The sequence below is a fragment of the Staurois parvus genome, unplaced genomic scaffold (genome assembly GCF_062004578.1).
Source record: "Staurois parvus isolate SC_StPar_1 unplaced genomic scaffold, SC_StPar_1.0 ptg000423l, whole genome shotgun sequence".
Lineage (NCBI taxonomy): Eukaryota > Metazoa > Chordata > Amphibia > Anura > Ranidae > Staurois > Staurois parvus.
Window position 1 is genome coordinate 3061685 of NW_028318219.1, and position 27001 is coordinate 3088685.

General features: G+C 43.2%; 1 protein-coding gene across 3 annotated transcripts in view; it reads right to left on the reverse strand.

The window, feature by feature from the left end:
• GRIK5 (glutamate ionotropic receptor kainate type subunit 5) overlaps window positions 1-27001 on the reverse strand; it is a 535332-nt gene that overhangs the window by 185295 nt on the left and 323036 nt on the right. The gene's annotated exons all lie outside the window — the stretch shown is intronic.

Consider the following 27001-nt stretch of genomic DNA (forward strand, 5'->3'; position numbering starts at 1 on the left):
TAAACCCCATCCAAGTTGTTAACTAAAAACTAGCTCAAGGACCGTTTACTGACTTTGAATGTGCAAGTGTGGAAAATGCATGTTGGCTGGACATGCAGAGCTTAGGGGGACCCAAAAGAAATTCAGGGGCCCTCAAGAGGGCAGTGTTTCACATACATGGTTTGAATCTGGGCCGGTCCCTGCTCAAGCAGCTGAGATTCAAAGCTTCTATGGCCGGCTTTAGATAGTTACATAGTTAGTCTGGCTGAAAAAAGACAAAAGTCCATCCAGTTCAGCCATTAAAAAAAAAAAAAAAAAAAAAAGTCATAATTCTATACCTACAGTTGATCCAGAGGAAGGTGAAAAAAAAACCTCAGCAAAGCATGACCCAATTTGCTCCTGCAAGAGAAAAAATTCCTTCCTGATCCCCCGAGAGGCAATCGGATATTCCCTGGATCAACTTTACCTATAAATGTTAGTATCCAGTTATACTCTGTGCATCTAGGAAAGAATCCAGGACTTTTTTAAAGCAATCCACTGAGCTGGCCAGAACCAACTCTTGAGGGAGTCTATTCCACATTTTCACAGCTCTCATTGTGAAGAAACCTTTTCGTGTTTGGAGATTAAATTTCTTTTCCTCTAGACATAAAGAGTGCCCCCTTGTCCTCTGTGACGACCTCAGGATGAATAGCTCTACACCGCGTTCACAATATGACCACTGATGTATTTACTGTATACATGAAGATCATATCCCCCCTTATGTATTATACATGGAGATCATATCCCCCCTTATGTATTATACATGGTGATCATATCCGCCCTTACATATTATACATGGAGATCATTTCCCCCCTTATGTATTATACATGGTGTTCATATCCCCCCTTATGTATTATACATGGAGATCATATCCCCCCTTATGTATTCTACATGGAGATCATATCCCCCTTATGTATTATACATGGAGATCATATCCCCCCTTATGTATTATACATGGAGATCATATCCCCCCTTATGTATTATACATGGAGATCATATCCCCCCTTATGTATTATACATAGAGATCATATCCCCCTTATGTATCATACATGGAGATCATATCCCCCCCTTATGTATCATACATGGTGATCATATCCCCCCCCCCTTATGTATTATACGTGGAGATCATATCCCCCTTATGTATTATATGTGGAGATCATATCCCCCCTTATGTATTATACATGGAGAACATATCCCCCCCTTATGTATTATACATGGAGATCATATCCCCCCTTATGTATTATACATGGAGAACATATCCCCCCCTTATGTATTATACATGGAGATCATATCCCCCCTTATGTATTATACATGGAGATCATATCCCCCCTTATGTATTATACATGGAGATCATATCCCCCCTTATGTATTATACATAGAGAACATATCCCCCCCTTATGTATTATACATGGAGATCATATCCCCCTTATGTATTATACATGGTGATCATATCCCCCTTATGTATTATACATGGAGATCATATCCCCCCTTATGTATTATACATGGAGATTATATCCCCCCCTTATGTATTATACATGGAGCTCATATCCCCCTTATGTAATATACACGGAGATCATATTATTATACAGGATTTACTGCATATGGCGCCAACAGTTTGCACAGCGTTTTACCATATAAGGGAGACAGTACAATTACAATACATTTCAGTACAGAAGGAATGTGAGGGCCCTACTCGTTACAGTCTAAAGGATCATATCCCCCCTTAATCTCCTCTTCTCAAGAGAGAATAAATTCAGTTCCTCTAATCTTTCCTCATAGCTGAGCTCCTCCATGCCTCTTATCAGTTTGGTTTCCCTTCTCTGTACTTTCTCCAGTTCCCCAATGTTCTTTTTGTGAATTGGTGCCCAAAACTAAACTGCATATTCCAGATGAGGTGTTACTAATGATTTGTACCGGGGTAATATGATATCTCTCTCTCTCTGGAGTCTATACCTCCTTTAATACAAGAGGGGATTTTGCTAGCTTTAGAAACCGCAGCTTGGCATTGCATACCATTATTAAGCCTGTGATCTACCAGAACTCCCAGATCCTTCTCCACCGTTGACGTACTAGATAGATAGATGTACTAGCAGATCTAAATACAATAACAGATTGAAGCCATATTCCAGCTTAGGCTAGGTTCATATCTATGCAGTTTGTGTTTGATCCTTTTCTGCAGTGATTTTTGTGGTGCGTTTTTGATGCATTTTGCTGGGTTTCTATTTTTTTGCTAGGCAAATTAAAATGCAAAACGCAGCAAAAATGCACTACACGCTTTTCTGCAGTGTCTCCATTAAAGTCTATAAAACCAAAAAACACAGATAAACGCTATGCATAAAAAACCTGAAAACCGCAGAAAATCTAGCTTTTTTAACGCGACTGTTATCCAGCTAATGCTAGCAGTGTGAGGAAATGTCAAGTGTGCACGAGGGTTAAGTGCAGGGGCGGACTGACCATTTGGAAACTCGGGCACTGCCCGAGGGCCCAGGGTCAGTAGGGGGCCCCATGAGATGCCCCTGGTACCTTTTTCATAGGCTTTTTTGAGTTTGGGCAAGGACACAGGGGCCCCATGATCCCCTATTGCCCGTGGGGCCCCATGAGTTGTCAGTCCGCCCCTGGTTAAGTGTTAACATGAGATAGGTGCGTGATTCATATAATTCATTGAAATTGTCAGGCCAGCACAAGCTACGCAGGAATCCTGTATATAATCCTGTATATATGTTTATTAAAAGAGTTATAAAAATAGGCAGAAATGTGGAAATTACAGCTGTAATAGAATCAGCAGTTTTGCCCCAGAAAGCAAGGTGCGCAGGATATAATGAGCTTGTAACAGCACACATATGTAAATTGGAGAAATGTAATGTAGCCTCGTTATATCCTTCGATTGACCACCACAAGGGACGGCAGGCAATTACAAGCTTCTTGGAAAGCGGAGACTGGGGAATTGCCACATAAAGGCTCCTTGTGATCAGCCTTCGCTTTTATTTTACAATGCATTCATCTATTGACCCCACAGTACGTTCTGCCTTCTGCGGTCGTGCGCCTTAGTGGGCCCCATCTAGATTTCTATCTACATCAATAGACGTGACGCATTGTGGCGTGATTAAGCAAGACCTGACAGTTTTGAAATATCTCACTCAAGATATGACATTTTCTAATGTTCTTTATTCTTTTATTTATTAAAAAAAGGCTGGGAGCGCTTTATAGCTGACTCTGCTGAGAGCCTGACCTATGGTGGCCATGCGCACCTCTGATCCTCATCAGTTTTCTCAGTCACCACCCTCTTTTATAATGCATAAAGCGTATCTAAACCCAAGAGCAAAAATGTAATAAATTGCAGCTTACCAGTGCTTAGATGGGGCGGCTGCGTGCTGCTCGCCGGATTTAGATTACCATTACCTCGCCTCTTTAATGCCCCATACACATGATAAGAAAATTAGACAAAACATTTTGCGGAACCACTGATCGAACGATTTTCTCTTCGTTGATGAGCAGGATGTTTTAACCGATAACGATATTGTGAATGAAAAAATCCGCTTGAACAACAGTGAAAAATGTTGTCGTTTCACATACGAACGACCAATTTTCTATGCGGTGGTATGACGGTCGTACGAAAAAAATCTATCAAGCGCTATCACGCATGAGCGGAAACAGAAGATGACCCAGATGTTTATATCCAAGGAATCTTCGTAAACACAAACGAAAAATTCAAATGTTAAAAGTAGATTGACCTAATGAGATAATGAACCCAGAATTCTGCAGATTATAATTTATGTATCACTATTTATGTATATAGGTCATGTAATAAACGATATTATACTCATTGCTGGTCATTGTGTATATCGCTCGTTCTGGCCGGAAGGGCGTGGCTACAAGGTCACACGCACACTGCATCACTGCCACTTGTACGGAAGACGTCAACACTACATATTGCCCGACGAACATTTATTTAGATTGGTTAATGTGGGCCACGATTTTGACCAACGAACGAACGCCTCTCGGTCGTCGGATGACCGATCAGTCGATTTTCTAATCATGTGTTCCCACCTTTAGTCTAGGTTCACACCTATGCAGGTTGCAATTGAGGTGTTTCTGCAATGCGTTGCGTTTTTGACGCGTTTTGCATTTTCTTTTTTTTTTTTGTATATTATAAAGACAAAACGCAGCAAAAACGCAACACATGCTTTTCTGCAGCATTCCCGTTGAAGTCTATAGAACCAAAACCGCAATGTTTTGCGTTCATAAAAGTCCCTGACCCTTTCCAAAAAAACGCATTGTGTGAAAATGTGGAGATGTGAACATGTCCCATAGGAAATCATGTTAAATGGATTGTACTGCGTTTCTGCAAAACGCGGCAGCAAACGCTTACGTGTGAACCTAGGGTGATATGGTGGGGTGTTCTGTAGTTCACAGAGGATAGCTGTGGCCTGTGGATCTGCAGAGGAAAGCAGATATCATTGTCTGAGATTTCAGTGCAGTGCACAGGAAGTTAGTGCTCTTTCAGATGGGGGTTGGTAACAACATAGGGAGACTGAGCCATGGTTTAACCTCTTCCCATCTGGCCCATGTCAATAAACGGCCGGACGGGAGCACAGACAATGCCTTTTCTAAACGTCCGCCTGCATCCATTACCTGTGCATGCTCCATGCAAGTGCGCGATACCGTGATTGGTGCCGACACAGTGGAACACAGGTCACTGTGTGAGGTCCCGATTCATGTGATCACTGGTTGGCCAATCAGTGATCACATGAATAGTAGTAAGCAAGATGTCACTTCTGACATCATCGTTGCTTACTACTAGTGAAATCTGTGAAAGCTCACAGAGGTCACATGGTACAAGGCTATTCACAACAGCCTTGTACCATGTGACAAGCTGTGACCAATCACAGCTCTCATAGTATTTCTCAGTGACTGCAAGAATGCAGCCAAAGAGAAGGAGAAATGATTGCTTTTACAGCCTTTATGGATGTAAAAGCAATCAGTGTAAAAAAGAAAAAAAATTCTTCATCACCCCCCACAAGTAGTACAGTGTCACTATGGTGACACTGGACTGCTAGGGTGACAGTATCTTTAAAAAAATAACATAAATAATAATATTAAAAAATAAAATTAAAATATAAAAAAAATTTGGAAAATTATAATTTTTGGTTATAAACTAATTTGGGTTATTTTTTTCTACTAAAAAGATAAATGAATACATTTTGGAAAAGATTTATGAAGAAAGATTATTTATTTGCTACATTTTACAAGAAAAACACTTTTTTTTCTAAATTTTTGGACTTTTTCATTTATATAGCAAAAAAATAAATCCCAGTGGTGAATAAATACCAACAAAATAAAGTTATATCTGTCTCAAAAAAATGCGACAAAATGCATAAAGGTACAGTGTTGCATGACCGCACAATTGTCATTCAAAATGTGATAATGCTGAAAGTTGGCCTGGACTGGAAGGGGGTGAAAGTGTCCAGACTTGAAAAGGTTAAACACCCCTGGCCGCCCACCCGAACTGTCCCAATTCAGCCAGATGGGGCAGTACCAGGGGCGGACTGACCATTTGGAAACACGGACACTGTCCGAGGGCCCGGGGTCAGAAGGGGGCCCCATGAGATGCCCCTGGTACCTTTTTCATAGGCTTTTTTGAGTTTGGGCAAGGACACAGGGGCCCCATGATCCCCTATTGCCCGGGGGCCCCATGAGTTGTCAGTCCGCCCCTGATCCGAACTGTGTTTTTGTAGTGTGAACTGACCCTTAGATATGATAAAAGCACGCTTTAAAGAGAATTAGACACAACTAGCCTGCACAGATCCAAATATTAAAGTATAATTGAACGCAAAACTCTGCCTTCATATTTTGAATAAAATGTAGAGGAATTAGCACACTTGTCAGGTTTGTATTGCTGTCTTTGTCTCCTGTTAAGCTTTTCACTATGGCAGCCGTTTCCACTGTTTTGAAAAGCAATCCACTGCAGTGGATCGTTTTTCAGAGGCTTTGACTGCCAATAAACACAACCCTTTCAAGTGAACGGGACTACGCTTCATCAGCCCTGTAGCCACAGGCAATGCACATGGTTGCGGCACAGTGGTGCTACATTTTTAGGGTTAAACAGGCAGTGAGGAGGTGATATCTCACATCCTCACCCCCTGTTCTAATGCTAAAAATGCATCCTAGATTGTAAGCTCCAAGGAGCAGGGCCCTCCTATCCCTCTTGTATTGAATTGTATTGTTACTGTAGTGTCTCCCACTATAATGTAAAGCGCTGAGCAAACTGTTGGCGCTATATAAATCCTGTATAATAATAATAATAATAATCCCCACTGTGCCGCAACCATGTGCATTGCCTGTGGCTACAGGGTGGATGAAGCGTAGTCCTGTTCAATTGAATAGGTTGCAGCAGGGGAAAGTTATGGCAGCGGCCTTGAAGAAAAGCATTGTGTCGCAGCATGTGTATAACCCTGGCTGCCTTTGCAGTTTCAGCCTGGTTCCACACTGATGCGGTGCAGAATTTACAGCGGTTTTGCAGGCCATAGATGGGGCGAAAACTGGACGTTGTTTTAAAAAAAAAGACGAAAAATCGGTCGTTCAATCAGCCGACGTTACCACCAACGGTAAAAACAATCGGCCGATTTTCGTCCCGACTACGGCTGGCAAATATAATAGCGGAGTATTACTTCTGTCCCTGCAGAGAGCTCCGCTATTATATTTGACATTAAAAAGTATTGTGGTTGCAACATTGTATCTATTTGTATCCATTTCGGATATAGATGTTTTTATTCAGATACAAATAGATACATTGTTGCAACCGCTATACTTTTTAATGTCAAATATACAGTAATAGTGGACTGGAATTCTTTTTCTTTTCTTCTTCTTTTTCTTCTTCTTTTTCTTGTTCTTCTTTTCTTCTTATTATTCTTTTCTTCTTCTTTTTCTTCTTCTTCTTTTTCTTCTTCTTTTTCTTCCAGGTCACGGCCCATGAGCAGATTTTTTATCGGTAAAAAGATCGGCTGAATTGCCAATCATTGCCGCGAAAATCAGCCGATCTGCAAAATTGGCCGATTTTTTTTCCAACTTTACCGATAAAAAAAATCTGCCAAATTCCCGAAAAACAGCCGACCTATTAACCCACTAACGATCTGAAAATCGGCCAAATTTCGGCTGAAAAATCGGCCAATTTTCAACCCATCTATGGCCTGCATTTCTGTGCGAATTCCACACCGCGTCACAGTCGCACCCAGTTCATGCGAACCGCTGCAGATGTGTATGTTAACAACAACCAGAAATCGGTCCACAAAATGCAGTGCAATGTGCAGAATCGCATCGCATAGGTGTGAATACCCATGCAATCCAATTCTAGTGCAGACTACAAAAGGGCTCTGCACCTTTTTGGTGAGGATGCAGTGCGATTTCAGCCATATAGAATGTGTGGCTCTAATCTCACCGCACAGAATTTGCATGCGATTTGCACAGGAATGTGGTGCGGTTCCTATGCGAATCACATGTGATTGACCGCACCACCCAAGTGTGAACCCAGGCTAAAGGTGGGGCAGTAAAAAAAGTCCTGAATTCAAAATGCAGTGATTCCCTGCAGATGTTCGGCCCTGAAAACCCTGTAACCCTAGGTTCACACCTAAGTATTTCCTGCAGCGTTTTTCATTTTGCAGAAACGCACTACAGTCCATTTAACATGCTTTCCTATGGGACAGGTTCACATCTGTGCGTTTTCACGGGGGGCGTTTTTTTTTGGAAAGTTTTTTTTTTATGAATGCAAAACATTGTGTTTTTGGTTCTATAGACTTCAATGGGATGGTATAAGAAAGGCTCTGTATCTCTTCCTATACGCACTATATTGCAAAAAGTATTGGGCCATACCTCCAAATCATGTGATTCAGGTGTTCCAATCACCTCCATGGCCACAGGTGTATAAAATCATCACCTAGGCATGCAGACTGCTTCTACAAACATTTGTGAAAGAATGGGTCGCTCTCAGGAGCTCAGTGACTCCAAGCGTGGTCCCGTGATAGGTTGTCAGCTGTGCAATAAGTCCATCCGTGACATTTCCTGGCTACTAAATATTCCACGCTCAGCTGTTAGTGGGATTATAACAAAGTGGAAGCAACTGGGAACAACAGCAACTCAGCCACAAAGTGGTAGGCCACGTAAAATGACAGAGTGGGTCAGTGCATGCTGAAGCGCACAGTGCACAGAAGTCGCCAACTGTCTGCAGAGTCAATAGCTAAAGACCTCCAAACTTCATGTGGCCTTCAGATTAGCACAACAACAGTATGTAGAGAGCTTCATGGAATGCGTTTCCATGGCCGAACAGCTGCATCCAAGCCTTGCATCACCAAGTGCAATGCAAAGCATAGGATGCAGTGGTGTAAAGCACGCCGCCACTGGACTCTAGAGCAGTGGAGACATGTTCTCTGGAGTGACAAATCACACTTCTGGCAATCTAATGGGTGAGTTTGGCGGTTGCCAGGAGAACCATACATATGCGCTTCTGGAAGAATGGTCAAACCTTCCCATAGACACACCTTGTGGACGGCCTTCCCAGAAGAGTTGAAGCTGTTATAGCTGCGGGCCAACTCAATATTGAACCCGATGGACTAAGACTGGGAAGCTGTTAAATGCTCCTGTGCGTGTAAAGGCACGCCGACCAATACTTTTGGCAATATAGTGTAGGTGCAATAGGCAAGAAAGGTGATAGATTACATGGAGAATGAATGCAAGCTGAATGAGATGTTTTGTTAAGAATAATGTTCTCTGATAGAAGCATTTTCCTAGGAGTGCCATGGATTTCATGCTACATACCACTCATAGGCTTGAGCAAGCAGGATTTGCTGTGCTAATCTTAACTGGCATCAGCACCTGGTCTGGTAGCTTCATTCAGCATTGCTATCAGCCTTATACTGCGCACTCTTTATCCTTCTGCTACGGCTAGGCCTGGTCGATGGAAACAGACATCGGAACTGACGTACAATAAATGAAGCAAGAGAGAAAAAACTGAGGCGTTGCCCAAAGCAACCTATCAGTTTCTGGTAGGCACGCTAGGAAATTAGACATTGCCATCTAAACTGGCCATGTAAAATGAGTCTGGTGCTTCAGAAAAAAGGAACGTTTTGTGCCAAAACACAGTGGAGTTGATTTACTAAAACTAGAGAGTGCAAAATCTGGTGCAGCTCTGCATAGAAACCAATCAACTTCCAGGTTCAAACCAATCAGATTTCAGGTTCAAACTGAAGTTAGAAGCTCATTGGCTGCCATGTACAGCTGCACCAGATTCTCAGTGATCCAGTTTAATCTCCCCCATTGTCTTTGAGGTCCATGTTGCTCTAACAGCCAGGAACATAGGGCCAATGGGTGGTCATTCTTACTCCTGAGTATGCCCCAGCTGAGCAGGTTGGAATTAAAAAAAAAGCAAAAAAAAAAAAAAGCTCACATGATACAATAGAGAAATCGCCTATTTACCTCTCTGCAAACTATATTACCTGTTAGCATTGTGTAATGGAGGGGCAGGTCCAGTCAATGTATTTTCAAGGTTTTAGGGACTGAATTGAAAACTGTTGTCAGTCATGATTTTAAAGAGCTTTTAAGGTCTATGTTTTACCTTAATCCATTCTCTGCAATAAGGTAAAAAAAACTCCATACTATATTTCCTACACCCCCTCCCCTATACTTCAACACTTACCTGAATTCTGTCACCACTCCAGCTCCAGCACTGCTCTTCTAACTTCCTGGTCTCACAGGAGACACTGAAAGCAGCTGGAACCATAGGCTCCTCATGCTCTCAGTCAAACTCCTGTTAGGAGGGACCAGGGGTTTGAATTACCGGCTCTGTATGTGTCTATGGATGCACACAGTCCAGCTTGGGAGCATGTGTGCACAGGTGTCTCCATAGTACGCAGCTTGCTAAAGAGGCACCCAGAGGAAGGAGTAGTTGACCGCGCTAGTGAGGAACTGCCAAAAAAGTAATGAACCAACATCATTGAGCAGGTAAGTAAAACCTGTTTTTCATTTTAATTTAAACTCTAGGAGACATATAATGAAGGAAAAAGTGCCTTCAATTGAAGCAGCTAGAGGTTTTATTAAAAATGCCGGCAAGGTGGCCACTTGGCAACCTCTGGGACCAGAGGCCATGTTGCACAACTTATGGATCCAGAGCTGCTGGTTGGCTATTAGGATCGGGGACAATGCTGCTGCTGCAGAAGGAGGATACACACCTAGTATTTTTAATCCTTTTTATTATAATAAAATCTCTGGATGCTACAGTTAGAGGCGTTTTTTCCTTATTATATAGTCACATGACCTAATCTACCGATTTCAGATCAAGTGACCTGCAACTGGTATCTCCACCTGAACTCTCCCACATTACCATCAAGTAAAACTAAAAAGGCAAATGTAAATCTCCCATTAAAAATAATACACAAATATAATAAATGCTGAACCCCAGGAAGACAGCTAAGTACCTTGTAGTTTAGAGCAATTGTCTCTAAACTGCAGCCCGCAGGGCAGATGTGGCCCTTTGCTTACCATGATCTGGTCCTTGGGCACCATTCCTCCCATAGACACCAACAATAGGGCACCATTCATCCCATGGCATCAAGGATGGGGCACCATTCTTCCCATGGCACCATGGATGGGGCACCATTCTTCCCATGGCACCATGGATGGGGCACCATTCTTCCCATGGCACCAAGAATGGTGCACCATTCTTCCCACGGCACCAAGAATGGTGCACCATTCTTCCCATGGCACCAGTGATGGGCCACAATTCCTCCCATGTAACCAATGATGGGGCACATTTCCTCTAATGATACCAATGATGAGCCAGCATTCCTCCCATGGCACCAATGATAGGCCACCAATCCTCCCATGACATCAATGATAGGCCAGGTTTCCTCTCATGACACCAGTGATGGGCCAGCATTCCTCCCAGGACACCAATGATGGGGCACCATTCCTCCCACCGATGCCAACTATAAACCACTATTCTTCCCACAAAAACTAATGGTGGGGCAATGTTTACTCCCACTGACGCTGGGGTATTTTCTACTTACACTGTCCACAGTCCGGCCCACTAAAGCCTGAAGGACAGTAAACTGGCCCTTTGTTTAGAAAGTTTGGAGATATCTGGTTTAGAGGGATGTAGACAAATATAGGACATTCATGGAAACAGTGTATGCAGCTATTCAACAACAACTGGGAAACAAGTGTCCTCTAACCTCTGAAACATAAGGGTCACCATACATGTTACAATCTGACTATACAATTTCTCTACAATCAATCAAACTGTAATATGAGGACCTTCCTAGTCCATCTAAACAATTTGTAATCAGGCAGGCCCTTGCCCTGCATAGTTGTTGGAAGCTCTAAAGGCGATTGCACAATCAAGTTGTAAAATGTGTGGTGAGCTTCAGGCTCAGAGAAAAGCTGCTAAGCTATAATGATTTTTTTCCACAATGACATTATATTCAGCATTGACAGCATAACAACTAAATATAACATTCATATGAAGCCCACTCAAAATGACCCACTCCACAAAGCACAAAATAGTCATGAACCTCTCTCAATGAACTATTGCATTTAACTGTCACATGATTTAAATTCTGTCAATGAATTCCAGTTTATTTAACTGTCAGGTGATTTAAATCATAAAAGTAAAAAGAAGCTCAGAAGCAATGGAATGTATACCTTGTAGAACAGGCCATGTTGGCGTCATCATGGAGGATCGCACATGATGTGGCCTGGTTAATTAAGCCTAAATCTAAAAAGGAGCATTTCTATCTTCCATAAAGAAGCCTGCACAGTTATAAAAAAAGCTGAACTTTAAGCAAACAGCTAAATACAGAGATGAAACACATACAGTTGTACTCAAAAGTTTGCATCCCCTGGCAGAAATAATTACATTTTGGCATTGATATTGAAAATACCGTATTTTCCGGCGTAAAAGACGACTGGGCGTATAAGACGACCCCCTACTTTTCCTGTTAAAATATAGGGTTTGAGCTATACTCGCCGTATAAGACTACCCCTCTTCCAACGCACACCAAATAAAAATGAAAAAACATCAGATTTGATTTCAATATGGTATGCTATTTCAGTATGGTATTCCAATGATGGGGTGCTATTCCTCCCACTGACAAGAATGATGGGGCAGGATTCCTCCCACTGATACCAATGATGAGGCACTACTCCTCCCACTGACACCAATGATGGGGCACGATTCCTCTCACTGATACCAATGATGGGGCACTATTCCTCCCACTGACACCAAAGATGGTGCCCCATCATTAGTGTCAGTGTGTGAGGAATAGTGTCCCATCATTAGTGTCAGTGGGAGGAATAGTGCCCCATCATTGGTGTCAGTGGGAGGAATAGTGTCCCATCATTAGTGTCAGTGGGAGGAATAGTGCCCCATCATTAGTCAGTGGGAGGAATAGTGCCCCATCATTGGTGTCAGTGGGAGGAATAGCACCCCATCATTGGTGTCAGTGGGAGGAATAGCGCCCCATCATTGGTGTCAGTGGGAGGAATAGCACCCCATCATTGGTGTCAGTGGGAGGAATAGCGCCCCATCATTGGTATCAGTGGCAGGAATTGCGCCCCATCAATGGTGTCAGTGGGAGGAATTGCGACCCATCATTGGTGTCAGTGGGAGGAATAGCGCCCCATCATTGGTATTAGTGGAAGGAATAGTGCCCCATCATTGGTATCAGTGGGGAGAATAGTGCCCCATCGTTGGTGTCAGTGGGGAGGAGGAAGAGTGCCCCATCGTTGGTGTCAGTGGGGGAGGAATAGTGCCCCATCATTGGTATCAGTGGGGAGAATAGTGCCCCATCATTGGTGTCAGTGGGGAGAATAGTGCCCCATCATTGGTGTCAGTGGGGAGGAGGAATAGTGCCCCATCATTGGTATCAGTGGGGAGAATAGTGCCCCATCATTGGTGTCAGTGGGGAGGAGGAATAGTGCCCCATCGTTGGTGTTAGTGGGGGAGGAACAGTGCCCCATCGTTGGTGTCAGTGGGGAGGAGGAATAGTGCCCCATCGTTGGTGTCAGTGGGGGAGGAACAGTGCCTCATCGTTGGTGTCTGTGGGAGAGAGGCTGCTCCTTCTTTCAGTTCGGCCGCTCGATTTTCGTGGGGCCGCTCGGCTCCGCCTCCTCGCCGGTGATTGGTCGCCTGTGTGCCTTTCCAGTGCTGGTGCCCAATCACCGGTGAGGAGGCAGAGCCGAGCGGCCGCGCGACCATCGTGCGGCCGAACTGAAAGAAGGAGCAGCCGCTTCCTGGACCGGATCGTCGTGGGACCGTGACCGGAGCCAGGTAAGGTACAGCAGCCCCTCTGTCCACCCCTGTACTTAGTGTCCATTGGAGGAGGAGGGGTGGGCGGCGCCGCGCCGGCCCTCGAAAAAGTGCCGCCCTGACACCGGCTCACCGTATACCGGCGTATAAGACGACCCCCGACTTTTCAGAAGATTTTCATGGGTTGAAAAGTCGTCTTATACGCCGGAAAATACGGTATGACTGATCATGCCAAAAAAAATTTTTATTTAAGGATAGTGATCATATGAAACCATTTATTATCACATAGTTGTGTGGCTCCTTGTTAAATCATAATAACAGAAATCACCCAAATGGCCATCATCAAAAGTTTACATACAGTTGCAAGAAAAAGTATGTGAACCCCTTGGGATTATGTGGAATTTTGCATGAATTGGGCATAAAATGTGCTCTGAACGTCATCTAAGTCACAACAATAGAAGAACACAGTCTGCTGAACATAATACTACACAAACATTAGATGTTGCCATGGTTTAATTGCACATAACATGTAAACATTCACAGTGCAGGGAGGAAAAAGTATGTGAACCTTTGGACTTAATAACTGGTTGACCCTCCTTTGGCAGCAATAACCTCAACCAAACATTTCCTGTAGTTGCAGATCAGACCTGCACAACGATCTGGAGTATTTTGGACCACTCCTCTTCACAAAACTGTTTCAGTGTAGCAATATTCTTGGGATGTCTGGTGTGAATCGCTCTCTTAAGGTCATGCCACAGCATTTCAATCGGGCTGAGGTCAGGACTCTGACTGGGCCACTCCAGAAGGCGTATTCTGTGCTGTTGCAGCCATTGTTTTGTTGAATTACTTGTATGCTTTGGGTCATTGTCCTGTTGCATCACCCATCCTCTGCGGAGCTTCAGTTGGCAGACAGATGGTCGTACGTTTTCCTGCAAAATGTCTTGATAAACTCTGGAATTCATTTTCCCATCAATGACGACAATCCGTCCAGGCCCTGAGGCAGAAAAGCAGCCCCAAACCATGATGCTCCCTCCGCCATGTTTTACAGTGGGGATGAGGTTTTGATGTTGGTGTGCTGCGCCTTTTTTTCTCCACACATAGTGTTGTGTGTTCTTCCCAAACAACTCAATCTTGGTTTCATCTGTCCACAGTATATTTTGCCAGTAGTGCTGTGGAACATCCAGGTGCTCTTTTGCAAACTTCAAACGTGCTGCAATATTCTTTTTGGACAGCAATGGCTTCCTCCGTGGTGTCCTCCCATGTACTCCATTCTTGTTTAATGTTTTCCTTATTGTAGATGTGTCAACAAAAATGTTAACATGTGCCAGAGATTTCTGTAGGTCTTTAGCTGACACTCTGGGATTCTTCTTTACCTCATGCATCATTCTGCGCTGTGCTCTTGCAGTCATTTTTACAGAACGACCACGCCTAGGGAGAGTAGCAACAGTGCTAAACATTCTCCATTTGTAGACAGTCTGTCTTACCATGGACACATGAACATCAAGGCTTTTGGAGATACTTTTGTAACCCTTTCCAGCTTCATGCAAGTCAACAATTCTTGATCGTAGGTCTTCTGAGAGCTCTTTTCTGAGAGACATGGTTCACATCAGACAGTGCTTCTTGAAACCAGTAAACCCAAAACAGGTGTGTGTTTTTTAAGGGCAGGACAGCTGTCAGCAACACATCCAATATCATCACACTGATTGGAGTCAAGGTTGGCTCACTCCTGGCTCCAATTAGCTCTGGGAGAAGTCATTAAGCTAGGGCCTCACATACTTTTTCCTCCCTGCACTGTGAATGTTTACATGTTATGTGCAATTAAACCATGGCAGCATCTAATGTTTGTGTAGTATTATGTTCAGCAGACTGTGTTCTTCTATTGTTGTGACTTAGATGACGTTCAGAGCACATTTTATGCCCAATTCATGCAAAACTCCACGTAATCCCAAGGGGTTCACATACTTTTTCTTGCAACTGTAGCCTGGAATGTTTGGCCTTGGTACAGATACACAAGGTGACACACACAGGTTAAAATGGCAATTAAAGGTTTATTTCCTACATCTGTGGCTTTTTAAAATTGCAATGAATGTCTGTGTATAAATAGTCAATGAAAAAATGAACAAAAAAGCTTCCTAGAGCCAAATCCTACTGAAATTAAGAGAAAAAAAGCCGAACACTAAGTACTGCAAAAATATTGGATTCTTTGGGCATGGTGAGAGTAAAATAATCACAGCCATTTATTGACATAAAAGAGTCACATATTATTTATAGGACTCATGATACAAACATACCCCCAAAGAGGGGCCAGGAATAGAAAAACATACTTATAAACAAAGTACCTCCCTCGCATATATGTTAATCACTAAGCACATAATTACAATAACTGCTATATACATTGATCAAAGAACGGTCAATGCATTTCACCTGTGCATTTGGCTTCTTCTGGACTGTAACTCAAATGTCAGGGAGATTAGTGCTACTGCATGTAAGAATATACAAAATAAGTATACAGACAAATACATATAGTAAACAAGTAAACGTGTGTTTGTTAGCCCTCACATGGATGTACTGAGCAGGCTAGATACTGAGCCTTGGGGAGCAGAAAAGAACTGTCAAAAGACCAGCATAACAAGGTAAAGGAACTTTATAAAGGACATAAAAAAGTATCCAAAGCCTTGAATATGCCAATCAGTACTGTTAAATCACTTAATAAGTGAAAAATTCAGGGATCTCTTGATAACAAGCCAAGGTCAGGTAGACCAAAAAAGATTGCAGCCACAACTGCCAGAAGAATTATTTGGGATTTAAAGAAAACCCCACAGGTAAACTCAGGAAAAATACAGGCTGCTCTAGAAAAAGATGCTGTGGTTGTTTCAAGGTGCACAAAACGATACTTGAACAAAATGAGCTGCATAGTTGAGCTGCCAGAAAGAAGCTTTTACTGCTCCAATGCCATAAAAAAGCCCAGTTACAATATGCTCGACAGCACCTTGACACACCTCACCATATATTGATTGGTTTGCATGAAAGTTATAGTGTCTACAAGCTATGGTATATACTGTATATTGTTTTTTTTTTATACTACTAATGGCGGTGATCAGTGACTTATAGTAGGACTGCGATAGTGCGGCAATCAACTTGACACTGACGCTGGAGGGGATATGACTAACTGCCACTGACATCACCAGTGACCCTAATAGATTGATCAGTGATAATACCCACTGGTGTATTTAGGTTTTTTGCTGCCCTAGGCAACACAAAAATCAATTGCCAACTCTCCCCCCCCCCCCCCGGGCGAGGCAGAGAGAGCCTAACACCGACCAACACCAGATCCCCTACCCCCCCTCCCGGAGAGAGCCTGACAGTGACCAACAACAACACTCCTGCCCCGCCCAACCCGAGAGAGCCTTCCACTAACACCCCCTCCCCCCAACAACAGAGAGGAAGATGCTCACCTACACAGCTCCGGATCCGGACATCCCCGGGAATGAGAGTTGGGCTCTGCATACACCTTCAAGCAGCCCGCAGCCTCTTTCGGATCCCACCTGGTCCCCATGCCACATATGTCCCTTCTTCCTGGGGGGATGTTGCCCCCCAGAAAAATGCCGCCCTAGGCAAATGCCTTGTTTGCCTTGTGGTAAATACACCCCTGATAATACCATGCACTGTCACTGTACTAATGACACTGGCTGGGAAGGCTTTGCAGGAATAAGAAACAGAGAGATTTTTCCCTCTGTACAGAGCTCTGTGTTAATTGTCAACACAGGTCTCTGGGCTGTAATTGGGCACAGCCGAAGAGCATGAATCATTGGCCAGGTCTTACTGACAGACTCCCGCTATGCACAATAACAGTGGATGTTGGCGGGGGGGGGGGCGCGTATGTGTGCCCTAAACCCAGAAGCAGGCTGCAAGCAGGTGCCAGATGGACAACCTTGTGTTCACACACTGACATCACTGCCTTGCCTCTCCACTTCACCCAACCAGAGAATGCTTGTCATTCATCAAGAGGATGCAAAGTGTTCTCTGAATGGCACCCATGCCAGATGGACAACCTCGTGTTCACAATGCAACAGGGCAGCCACTTGGAATGAAACCTAGAGGTTGTTGGAGATCACCGAAGTGGCAGTGCCTACTATAGTGATTGATGTTGGTTTTGTGGTCCAGTGCTGAGCCGCTGCCCTGTTGTTACTGAACACAGGTGGTTGACTGCTCCACAAGGGTGCCATTCAGAGGACACTTCGCCCTTTCTCGATGAATGCTAAGTGTTCTCTGATTTGATGAGGTTAAGACTATGACATCACTGCCTTGCCTCTCCACTTCATCCAACCGGAGAATGCTTGTCATTCATCAAGAGGATGCAAAGTGTTCTCTGAATGGCACCCATGCCAGATGGACAACTTTTTGTGTTCACAATGCAACAGGGCAGCCACTTGGAATGGGACCTGGAGGATGTTGGAGATCACCGTAGTGGCAGTGCCTACTACAGTCAATGATGTTGGTTTTGTGGTCCAGTGCAGAGCCGCTGCCCTGTTTACTGAACACAGGCGCTTGACTGCTCCACAAGGGTACCATTCACAGGACACTTTGCCCTTTCTCGATGAATGCTAAGTGTTCTCTGATTTTGATGAGGTTAAGACTATGACATCACTGCCTTGCCTCTCCACCTCATCCAATCAAAGAATGCTTGTCATTCATCAAGAGGATGCAAAGTGTTCTCTGAATGGCACCCGTGCCAGATGGACAACTTGTGTTCACAATGCAAAAGGGCAGCCACTTGGAATGGGACCTGGGTTGTTGGAGAGGCAAGGGAGAATGTCACCAGCACACCAAGGATCACCAATATGGGTCCAAACGTTTTAATAAACGATTACATAGTTACAGCAAGGCAACGTTTCGGAGTCTCGCAGGACTCCGAAATGTTGACCTGCTGTAACTATGTAATCGTTTATTAAAACTTTTGGACCCATATTGGTGATCCTTGGTGTGCTGGTGACATTCTCCCTTGCTGATTCTGTTCGGTTCCAGCCAAATGTCGCTGCAGCACCCACTTATACACACCGCCATTTTTAACACAGGAAAGTATGCGTTTGGATTGTACACTTGCATTCTGAGTTGTTGGAGATCACCGTAGTGGCAGTGCCTACTACAGTGATTTCCAGCTTCCATGGGGATCAGCCAGGTACGGCACCTACATACTTAGATTGATCCAAGCTAGACCAATGTAACTATGTATAAATTTCCATACCTTTAACAGTACAGCATGTAAGAAACACTGCGATGTCTACTATGGGATTACTGACAGTTCTAAGCTGAGGTAAACAGTCCTATTTTACCTTATCTTACCTATTTAATTTTTTATAAAATAGCTCTTGAAGGAATTCAAGTCTCTCAATGCAGCACATTAAGTATTTTATCGCCGGAAACCTATGAACTCAATTTTATCGCATTAAAAACATCAAATTTTCTTTTTTCGCTTTTATTTCGTTATAATGTACTCTTCTTGCCAGATATAACTTCTTATTTTCTTAGGAAGAAATGAATGCTATATATTTTATTTCAATGCAGATAAGAGCACTCTTAAAAAGCGCATTGGAATATGTTTTGGAATATTACACGGGCCTGGGAGAGGCAATTTTGGACAAAGATAGCAAAAACACGGACTTCTCTATTACTCCCATTTGCATAAACTGGTCCCTGCTTGCGGTAAAAGCTGCTGGCAAAGGATGCAGGATGTTAAGCTTGTCTTCAATGTATCCTTTTGCATAATGATGTGCATTGGGAAAAAAAAAATAATATAAATGGCATAGTGTATAGGCAAGCAGGAGCGCATCCACCGCAAAACACCATCTGGGAATAAAATGGATTTCTTCATTATGGCATTGTCCTATTAAGGGCAGGTTTTGCATAAGCGAGATGCGAGTTGCGCCAAGGACATTAATAGACTTGTAATCTGTAAGGACAGAGCAGTGACTGGGAATAGAGCTGAAATAATAGCGCACAGACCTGCTCTGTTGTGTGCCGAATTATACCGTGTGATCTGTTTTGAGAGCCGGAGAAGAATGCAGCTTTTGTGACAGGATCTCCACTATAGAACTAAAGATTAAAGCAGAACTCCGACCCAAAATAATATGATAAAAATGAATAGCCCATTGGGATTTAAAATTTAAGAACAGCTTTTGCTGCAATATTCTTCCTCAATCCAGAGATTTCTTCTGCAAGACTTTTTTTCTGGTGCTATATGTCTTCAGCCTGATATCATTTAACCCACTTCTTCTTCTTCAGGTTGTTCTGGACCCACCCCCAGCCTGTGATTGGACAATGAAATGAGAAGAAGCACAATGATGAGCTCATCTATCTGTCACTCTGCTCTCTCCTCCTATCAGCATGCTTCTTGTCAGCACATAAACTGATTGATAGGTGTGTCTGAGGGCCACAACCTGGTAGAACCAGGAAAGTCCATCACCTCTTGCAGCATGCTCTGGTGAAGTGGATCCATGACACACTCACATAAGCCCTTCTTGTAACCCCCACTAGATATGTGCGCACTGCAAAATTTTGTTTTGTTTTCGGATCCATTCGTTGAATGAAGAATTCATTTTCGGATGCATTCGTTAATGGACCGATTCGTTTATGGAATTTGTTGTCTATCTTCGGCATTTGTTTAATTTCATTTGGAATAGTGCTGCTTGTTAAGGAGCGGGCAGCTGGCCAGTGCCACGTCCTCAACAACCACGACTCTTCTGCTGTTAGTGGGATTACCCGTTGTCAGCAAAATGTAAACAAAACAAAATTTTAAACAAAACAGCGTGGGGTCCCACCATCCATACCAGGTCCTTCGGGTCTTTTCTGGATTTTAAGGGGAACTCCATGCCAAAATATAAAAAAATAGGCGTGGAGTCCCCCAAAATCCAAACCAGACCCTTATACAAGCATGCAACTAGGCAAGCCTGAAAATGGGGGTGGACGAGAAAGCATGGGGCATATGACCCCCACCATACCAGGCCACATGCCCTCAACATATGGGGGGTGCTTTGGGGGAGGGAGGCTGCCCCCCAAAGCATCTTGTCTCCATGTTGATGAGGGCAAGGGCCTCTTCCCTACAACCCTCGTACAGTGGTTGTGGGGGGTCTACGGGTGGGGAGTTTATCGGAATGTGGAAGTCCCGCTTAACAAAAGTGGTCCTGCCCCCCCATGTGAATAGGAATGAGGTACATAGTAACCCTACACTTTTACCAAAAAAAGTGTCAAAAGTAAAAATAACAAACACACTTTTGGACAAGTCCTTTATCAATCGCAATAAATGCTGACCCGCACAAAAAATTATCCCGCTGCTCGCTGAAAAAGTCCACTCCTGTGTCCTGTCACAAGCTGAATGACAGGTAAACATGGAAGCAGGATCATCTGGTGACACCGGCGTTTGTTTTGTTTACATTCTGCTGTCAGCAGGGGAATCCGTTTGCACTGAAGACTATTCTCTCTGTACTTATACTGTAGATACCGGTGCCTGATTTTTAGTGCCAGAACCTCCTATTTCATGGGGACTAATATACATGGCTCTAGGTACTCTGAAAGCACTGTGTAATATGTTGGTGTTATATCAATAAATGCAATAAAGAATTTTTAAGATGGGAAAATGAAATGTCTTCTAGCGCTAAACTTTTTAGGCAGTGCTTTTATCGTTGCCAGATGATTTATCATTAGATATAAAATGGCTGATCATCAATATTCATGTGCAAAAGACACATTTTCATGTACTGACAGAGACCTACGAAGATGAATATCCTTATCAAAACTTTTTTAACCTCCCTAGCGGTCTGATTATGTCCATATTTCTGTGCTCAAAACGGTACATTTTTTTGCATGGAAATATGTAGTTTTTTTATTGTAGGCCTGTAATTTTTAGGAATAACTCACTGAAATCTGTCCGACCAAGAGTCTAGTAAACATCCCGGGTAGGATAAAACTTGAAACAGGAAATCATAAATTATAATTTAATAAATAATCATAAAAAAATTATAATATAATAACAATAATAGATTTAATTCAATAATATAATCAAACCAAAAACACTGAAATTTGAAATATAGCACCAAATTCGCACATCACTGAGCAAACTCGCAAAATCGTTTTCAGTGTCTGATGAAGAATGTCCCCACAAATCATTATCACTCAATTCTGCAAGTGGTTCTGATTTACTATCGCTGTTCTCTAGCCGGTCTAAAACCACTTTTGACCTAAAGGGACGCATTTTGGACCCCATGGACGTTTCTCAGTTTCCAGGCAGAAAGAACAGTAAAAATGCAGGCAGGGCGCAGGACAAAGCACTCGGGACAAAATGTATGTGAAATGGTTTGATACAGTAATGTTTTACTATGTTATTTTAGTGTATTTAGTGAATGTCACTTTTTGTCATTTTCAAATTTCCCGCCAGTTCCGTCCCCGTATGTCCCGACGTCGCAGTGGACGGAACCGAGAAGACAGATGCCGGTATCCGCCAGAGGACATTACAGGGGACACTGCAGGAGGGACATCGTGGGAGCGCAGGACAAGGTAAGAGAAGAACAGATCCCGGAGCAGCACCGCATGGTAAGCCCGAGTGTAGCTCGGGGTTACCACTTTTGGTACGGAAACTTTACCCCGAGCTACACTCGAAAATACCACCAGGCAGGTTAATAAAAGTGCTATTAAAAAAGGTGACTATAATAGCTGAACAGCATTGCTCTCCTGTAGTGACAACAAGAATCTGCTGCCTGTTGGGCCAATTAACGGGTGTGGGTGTGTTGCAATGGTAGGGTGGATGGGATAATGGTCATGTCCTCCATGTTTTCTAATTAACCTGTTGGGTGCCAAGATTGGGGAACATGAGAGGCTTACCCCGAGGTGGGTTCTTCTGGACTATGCTAGGTACATGAGACAGGATCACTCTACTACACATGGGATACCTTTTGCTTTAGTGCCATTTCATCAATGCCTTGGAACAATGCTGAGGTTGCCATTAAGGAATACTCAACCCTAAGGTCGGCCTCTGACTTTAGATACTTTGTACACTTGCACAACAACTGTTTTCCAGTTAACTCTCAGGTCTCCATGTAAATATACATTTTTCCACTGTAGCTTGCAATTAGGCGGGCTGTGCCAAAACACTGACCACAGCCACCTCTCCAACTTCCATATGGGACCTCTGCAGTGCAGTTCCATTCTGGTTGCTATGGAAGATGGAATGTATGGTCAAATTCTGCCTCGCGGCTAGAGGCATTTCCACCTGTAACAGGCACATGTTTACGACAGGCTACTTGCTGACTGTAAATTCATTGCTCATGGCAACTACATGCATACCTAGAATTACTCTTAACGTGCTGACTCTTCAGCTGGTGTCTTCGGGGCGAACACCAAGTTCTGACAACTTCACATTCAGGTAGTAGAGAGTGACATTCTACTCCTTTAGGGTGAGGCTCTCTGGTCCTCTCCTTGAGGCTGCATTCACACTTGAGTGTTTTGCAGCTTGAAGCTTGAAACTCGAATCAGTTGTTCTCTATGGTGCTTGTTCTCACCTGATCTCACAAACAGGCATCATAGAGAACAATAGATTTTTTAAGCTTGAGCTTTTTTGGAGCTTCGAGCTTCAAGCTACAAAACACTCAAGTGTGAATGCAGCCTTATGGGGTTCTTTCTTACAGGTTCTCAGCTCTCCTTGAGGAATTGCTCTTCCGAACCACTGTTCCTCTTTTATATCACAGGCTCAGGGGGTCAGACTTAGAGATAACCCACCGAAAACCGAAGACCTGGGAAAGGTATTATCCCCTATCCCTCCAGTCCGGGGCAGCACCTATCTTACTAATTTCAATCTACAGGTGGGTCACAGAAGGAATAGTGATGTCAGCATGTCATCAATCCCTTCAGTAAATACATGCAAGAATTTATATAACCGGTGGTAGGTGTGCTAAAAAGCCCCAAAGCCCATATGTAGCTGATCCTGTGCTATTGATTCAGTTGAGTGTACTTTCAGCTTCTACTCCCAGTCTTCTGTGGTTCAAGTTTTCTGCAGTTCCAATGTCCCACAATTCCAATTCCTTGTTCCAGTATTCTGTTGCCTGCATCTGTCCATGAGGCCTTCATTCCCCTTCACTACCATCTTAGCTGGAAGAGCGACCCTGGGCTGGGTGGCAACTAGGAAGACTTCAAAACAGTTCTGGCTTGGTGAGAGGTCTACTGGCTACCTTAGTGTGCTACTGTTGCCATTGTCACTTGCAAGGAGTTCTGCCAAAATGAGACTGTGCTTTTCATTATGCAATGGACTACAAATTTCCCCACTGGGAAAGGAGCACCCCACTGCGAGGAATGGGCCCCAATGCCAGCATATGTAATGCTCTTTTGGCCAGAGGTTAGGCAGGGGGCAGGGCTGACAGGGCAGGGCTGACACCAAGTCTTGCCATTTCAGCCCCCAAAAGGCATAAGGTGTGATTCCACAAGAGGATAGATGGAGATGAGTGCATTTCTGGCAGATGAACGGGTATTTTTCTGTACTTGCAGAGTCTTTAAAGGATAAAATGGGGAAATGTGTATGTATTGTAGAGATGTATTGCATATGTTTCTTTTTATTTTGTCCTGATGTACACTTTATGAAGGAGCGACAAACATTTGTCTGCTGTGTGGAGTAGCAAAGAAAAGACCTCTGTATGATTACTGGGTCTTGTGTCTATATGCTTTAAAGTGTTCATAAAAGAAAAAACTCAATAGCTAAAGTGTTGTAAACTCTAGAAAGCCAAGGACACAAACATAGTGAATTCCAGTAACCATAAAGTCTAAAACTGTATGAAGTAATACCCGAAACTAGGAACAGGCACAAATAATAAACTCTATAGCAGTATTCAATTTCACTTTTTTTTTAGTGGGCCCCCAGGAGGTTTATGCCATAATGTGTTAGTATGCACTAGACATGTTTACGCCAGAAATTTTAATTTCAGATGCATTTGTTCATTGAAGAATTTCATTTAGTCATATTCATTCTGATTAACCAAATTTTTTTGAGCAATATTTCATTTCTTTAGCATTCATTTCCTATATTTGTTGGTCCGGATGGATTCGAAAAATATTGCAGTTTTTTCAGAAGATTGTTTTATAATAATGAATCGTATGGATTTGAATTGGAAGGATTCGATTTTTTCGGATGCTAGTCCAACCCACCAAGAGAAATGGTATGAGCTGAGTGAATAAAATTGACTGTTGTCATCTGCATCTGAAGTAATGAATGAAAAGAAATTTGAATCCATTCATTATCCGAATTATCAAACAAATTTGAAAACTGAATTAATTTCCACATGGGCCCGAACTGCTATCGCATCAAGTGACATCATCCAAATGGAACAAATGAAACAAACACATTCGTTAACTTCATTATAATGTTTTTTCAAATTAATTGACATTTGTTATTATGTCCATTTGGACATTCATATAAATCCAAATCTCTGAAAATGACATATTTGACCGAAAAGCGCATCATAGTGTACACAGCATATTAGCACATTATGGCAGACTTACCTTCCAAACTAGCCTTCCCCTAATGTGCTGTCACCGATCCAGCTGTCCCCGGCGCTTCCATCTTTGCCAAGTCTTCTTTGTTTGCTCTCTCTGGCTGCTTGAATAGCCACGCCATGGTAATGCTTGGTAATCAGGGGCGGACTGACAACTCATGGGGCCCCCTGGGAAATAGGGGATCATGGGGCCCCTGTGTGTCCTTGTCCAATCTCAAAAAAGCCTATGAAAAAGGTACCAGGGGCATCTCATGGGGCCCTCTACTGACCCCGGGCCCTCGGGCGGTGCCCGAGTTTCAAACAAAGGGGCAGTTTACTGTCTTTCAAAATTTAAAGTGGTTGTAAACCTCATACATGAAATGTGAACAAAGCATATAACTCTATAGTGTGTACGTGTCTCAATCCAAAGCAATAAGGGGGTTATTTACTAAAACTGGAGAGTGCAAAATTTGGTGCAGCTCTGCATAGAAACCAATCAGCTTCCAGGTTTTATTGTCAAAGCTTAAATGAACAAGCTGATATTGGCTACCATGCACAGCTGCACCAGATTCTGAGAGCCTCAGCTTTAGTAAATCCCTCCCTAAGTGGCATTTCTGTCTGCTGGTTCATTCCTCTTCTAACAGCATGAGTCACTCCTGACAGGTTTTCCTGACACCAAAAGAAAAATGATGACAGGGGAGGGACCTCCATAAGAGTGACAGCCTCCGCTTTGTTCCTGTGAGCTGTGTGTGTATGTGGGAGGGAAAGGGGGGCTCTTCCCTTCAATCTGCTCTCAGAACTGTCCTCAGTGAGCTCTGCAGAGTATAACATTAGCTCTTCACCCCCTTTTTATTGAACTCTCAGACCAAGTTTTAAAATTCAACACTTTGTATGGATGTAGAGAAGAAAAAACTGCAGATAAACCGGTACAACTTATGTAGGAGGATCTGTTTAATCTCTGTGTATCACCTGAGGCCACTCACCTCACTGGGTATATGTAAGGGTTTACAACCACTTTAAGGGGGGCCAGACTGTGGCCAGTTGGAATAGAAAATGCTCCTGCATAAATGGGAGTAGACAATGTTTCAGACTTGGTCATTAGTGGAAGTAAATAAAATACATGGCACCTGTGGTCAGGAGGAGGAGAAATAGTACCCAATAACGGGTACCATTGGGAGAAATAATGCCCCATTGTTTACCGTCAGTGGGAGGAATGGTACCCCACTGTTGGTGTCAGTGGAAGGAAAGGTGCCTCATTGTTGGTCAATGGGAGAAATAGTGTCCCATATCAATTGAGGAATAGTTCCCCAAGGGTCAGATAAAGGAAATCAAAGGACAACAGTTTGGAGATCACTGAATTAGACAATATGTTCCAGTTTGAGGATGGTGTTAACCAAATTCCTCTACTGCCAGCTTTTGACAGGGTTAACTGGCTTAGAAAAAAAGTAAAATTCAGGAGTGAATAAGGAGTAATGATATATACACGTCAGCTTTGTGCTTTTAGATGTGCAGTTGGGAAGACAGTAATATTCATAACACGTTGGCTCTGTGCCAGGAAATTAAGCATACTTTCAACAATGTCTTGACACTGAGTAGCTGTTACTTCAATGTCATTGCAACCTTCTCCCCATCTATAATGCCAAGTGTATCTAGCCAATTTTTTTTTTTTTTTAATTTTGGATTGGTGGAGTGGTGAGAGGTTAGAGCACTGTTGGGTTTTTATTGCTGTCTTTCTACTTGTTAGGTTTCTTTCACACGGGTGGCAGGCTATGAAAAGCTATCCATGGTGGATTGCTTTCAGATCACGATTTAGAGCCGTTCAGGAGGTGATAACACCGCCTCTTGGATCGCCTGTTTTTTTTTTTTATCCCGAGGGGGTAATATATACTGTATACTGATTGGAGTGCTTTAAAGTCCAATTCCAGAATTTAGACAAAATCTACCCCCTTTTCCCATACTGCAAGGGTTATATGCGTGTTACATTTAGAGGGAACAGCAGGGCTGCTGTTAAAAACCACGGGGCTTCATACAGCCAACATGACAGGGCCCCCTCCCCAAACAAAAGCACAGTTTACTATGCGGCAGTTATGAATGAACACAGTGAGTGATTGGTACCGGTCTCTCATTGTGTTCATTCAGGAATGGAAAGGGCTGGTAAATGTGACATATTTATCGGAAC